This window comes from Crocuta crocuta, unplaced genomic scaffold (assembly GCF_008692635.1).
Source record: "Crocuta crocuta isolate KB4526 unplaced genomic scaffold, BGI_CrCroc_1.0 scaffold1268, whole genome shotgun sequence".
Classification (NCBI taxonomy): domain Eukaryota; kingdom Metazoa; phylum Chordata; class Mammalia; order Carnivora; family Hyaenidae; genus Crocuta; species Crocuta crocuta.
This window is the reverse complement of record NW_027530657.1, coordinates 34,472-38,715: the sequence shown is the minus strand read 5'-3', so window position 1 is coordinate 38,715 and position 4,244 is coordinate 34,472.

Sequence of the window (4,244 nt, the reverse complement as noted above, 5' to 3'; positions counted from 1 at the left end):
TCAACCGCCTAGGGCCCTCCCTCATTCCCATCTCTTTACCCCAATGTATCTTACTGTCCACCCCCTCCCTTCATGATAGGAACAGCAAAAGATGCCCAGGTACTGTGACAAATGTCAGGCATGGGGAACCCGGTAAATAGGATGTGGTTTTATGGCTTTATTTTTTTTCTTTTGGGCTCTACCCCTTCCCCATGTGTAGACCTTCTGGAAGTACCCATCTCTCTCTCTCTCTCTCTCCCTCCTATTTTTATGTTTTGTGCTTTCATTTTGAAATCAGAGTGCCCATGTTGTGCTATTTGCCATGTTGAGTTTCTCCAAAGGAAGCATTTTGGGGGCATTCTCCACCCAGTGGGAAGGACATGGAGTTTCTATCATGTCCTGTCTCCCTAAGAAGTTGGGGAGACAGATGGCAATTATGCTTTAACCACCAGGAATTGGCCATCTCATTGAGGAAACCCTTGCATCGGACTTCCCAAGAGCTCAGTTGATTGTGACATTTGCCAGAAGAGATGTTGGGGAACTCCTTGACCCCTCTTGCTTCTTTGGGGGTATCTACCCCCTACCACCATTCCCCCTGCCCTGTCCTGCTCCAGTATACATACAAATGGTTTTTTGGGGGGACAATGACTAACAGGGTGATGGCTTGCTGGCCTGATTCCTACTTTTCTATCCTACAGTCACTCCAAAGAAGAAAATCCACATGGCATGTATATGTGTGACGGTTGGGCCTGCTGAGAGGCAGGGCTTTAATTAATTATTATTCTTGTTACTATTGGTGCTTATTTTACCTGCTGTTCATAAAGGTGGGGTGGAGAAGAAACCAGGAATGTATACTTAGGTCATGAAAATAAAATGGCTGGAGGACAGAGGGAAGAAATTGGGAACTACAGTACATTCCCACCCCATGTATGAGTTTTCTTTCTCCCAGTGTAAAATGGGGAGCATGGCCCCTAGGTATGTCCTAGCTTCCCCTTCCCTATTCCTTGAGACATCACAGAATCGTCTGGGTTGTGATCTCTACAATCCAAGCTCTCACTGACACCTGGATATCTTGATGCACTGCCTATTTGTAACAACATATATTTCTTTTGCTGAATGCAAATAAACTGGGTTCCAGAAGAACCCCTCCAGTCAAAAAAAAAAAAAAGTGAATTCTTCTGGTTTGTTCCACAGCAGCATGCCATGACCCATGGCTGTTGGGTTTACACTTGAAGTGAAATGAAGAAAGCAAGGAGGTTGATGGGGCGGAGATGGGAATCACCCAGCAGGGGAAATAGAAGCGAGAGCTGAAACTAAAAGTAGAGGAAACTTCAGTTCTTTATCCAAGTCATACCTTATATCTGTCTGATGCTGTGTGGTAAACTCTCCATCACAATTTTCACATTTTGAGAACTTTCAGGGATTAACTAGCACTTCTAAAATTAGCCTCAGTTCATGCAAGTGTGCTGGCATCCCCACCAGCCAGGAGGTAGAGATATGGACCTTCTACTGATGGCTTCATGAAAAGGATGTGTCTAAATGGTGAGATTCTCCAGCCAAGCTGCAGGAATGGCATTCTTCAACCAAGTTTATGGGCAGAGATACTGGCTGGGAAGCTGCCTGTTCCACCTATTCAGCTGTGGGACTGAGTGGGAAGCATGTGCCTCACCCTTGGCTCCTAATAAGAAAGGGCTTCTGACACCTGCTAGTGGACTCCCTTGAGTTCTTCCCAATTTCCATGTCCAAGCCAGAAGGCCTGAAATAGTAGCCCTTGAAGCTGCTATAGATTGTAGACAATGCTGCCAAAGACACATAAGAAAGCTCCTTGGGGTCCTTTCCCAGACTAGCAAATAAGTTTGGTGGTCCCCAGTACCTCATGAATCAAGCAAAGCCAACACAAAAGCAATTTAACAAGAGAGAAAAGAGAGAAGCTCCTGGAATTAGTTAATTCATAGAAATTGAATTATCTGTCATAGAGTACTCATGGAAGGAAGAGGGTCATGGTTACTCAGAGAACTTTTGGAGCAAGACCTAGGAAGATCTTATTAATTCCATTGGAAATTCAAGGGGTTGTGTAGTATGGGAGGCCTAGATTTTCTGCCCTAATTTTCATTCCTCATCATTAGCTGGGCTTGGGCAAATCCCTTCTGAGTCTGTTTCTCATCAACAATATATGGGTGGCATGGGGATAGATTTGACTAGACTAGTTTCCATATGAAGGCCAGAAGATAGGGCTACCATAGAGGAACCCATGGAACTTTTTCAACTGTCTAAGTTCAGCACCTCCCATCCCCTTCTGACTCAGTTGTCCTGGAGTGGAGTTCTTTTCTGTGGTGCATTGCCCCACATGATTCTGGTGTGTTAAGTGGTAAGTGCTCCTGTTCTGCTGTAACTGATGGCTGCCTTAACTGTGATCCTCTGGGGAGTCCTTTGCAGTACTGGAAGAGGATGTTGGTTGAGGGAACCTCCTAATACCTTCCTTAGATAACTAAGGAAACCACCTTGATCAGCTCCAGTGCTGTTCTTTGGTCTGCTTAGGGGCCGGGGTTGTACCTAGTGAACAGGCTGCCTTTGTTCCTAGTTTCTGTTTAGAGTAGATGTTAACCTAACAGATATGATACTTTTGTACAAGCCTTTTGGAGTATGCTGCAGGCAAGCTGCTAGCTCCCCACTGTCCCCACCCACAGTGGGCTTGGGCCTTACTGACCATGTTCTTTCTCTGGATAATTCCTGCACTTTGGCTAGGCTGCATGGCTTCTGGGATTCAGACCTAGCTAATAAAAGCAAGAAACCTGAAGGTAGCATTTTCTAGTCTGCAACCTCCTTCCATCTCCATTTTCTTTTTAAAAGGCCCCTGAAACAGGTGAGCAGAGCAGATGATCTCATCCCCACTTTACCAATGTAAGAATGGAGCCATAGACAAGTGAAATGACTTTCTCATGGTAATACAGAACACTGGCTGCGAGTCAAGGTGAGAAAGAGAGCAGGTAGGGTGGAAGACATGGTGGAAGAGAATGATTACTACTAATAATTCCTCAAGCAATGAATTAATAATATCATGGATATGTGCTACACTATCCTGTGTAATCCTTAACTCCATGAGGTTGACATTATTGTTATGCACATTTTAAGACGGAAAAACTGAACCTCAGAAAGGTTAATACCCTTGCTAAATTTCACATGGCCAGGTAACTGGACTCTAAATATCCTGCATTTTCTATCACACTTGTAGTGAAGCTTCTGGTTAGCTGTACATCAGGGATGGCAATGGTAGATCCCAGAAATGCCCCCAGCATCAGGCCCAAAGTGAGAGCATCCTAAAGCTAAATGGGACCTCTGGATGCCTCCTTATTCCACTGTGTCCAGGCGGGTGTCCCATCTCCAAGCCCAGATAAGAGTCGCTTGTCAGCCCAGGGAGGGACTCCCTTCCCCCATTCCCACCCCTAGACTTGGATCTCTGAGAATTGTTCCCACCCAGGTAGGCCCACTTAAACCTGCTAATAAGAAGCCAGGAAAATGTGAATAGCAGAGTGAGTCAATAAATATGGGCACTTACATGCCCGGAGAATGGGCCTCCCACCACTCAGACCTCTACCATCAATTGAAGCACTGCCTCATGAAGAGTTACTTAATTGTAAATCACTCAATAGCCACAGTGGGAAATAGTTTTATTCTCTGGGAGGATAACTGCTGTCTGATGGTCTCTTGAAGGCTGTTCTACTCTACTCCTTCAGTTTCTTTTTTGCTTTTCCACTTTCTCTCTCAGGACACCTGAGCACATTTCCTATGTTGTTCTCGCAGTACATGGAGCATCTGATGAGGGCTCCCGTGCAGTACCCATTGCTAACAGGAAATTGGTTCTCTGCCTGGCCACAAATGCCATGATTAAAAGTATTGTTATAGGGGCGCCTGGGTGGCTCAGTCGGTTAAGCGTCCGACTTCGGCTCAGGTCATGATCTCACAGTTCGTGGGTTCAAGCCCAGCGTCTGGCTCTGTGCTGACAGCTAGCTCAGAGCCTGGAGCCTGTCTTCCAATTCTGTATCTCCCTCTCTCTCTGACCCTCCCTTGATCACTCTCTCTCCATCTCTCTCTCAAAAATAAATATAAATAAATAAATAAAAGTAATGTTATATTCTTCAAGAAAACAAAAATGGAATGAGCATCTATTTCTGTCTATAAGCTCAGATGTAGGTAGGCAATAAATATTCCTTTTACCTGGTTTCATTTTATTTTGTANAATTCCATGCCAGTCATGACTGGGGGCC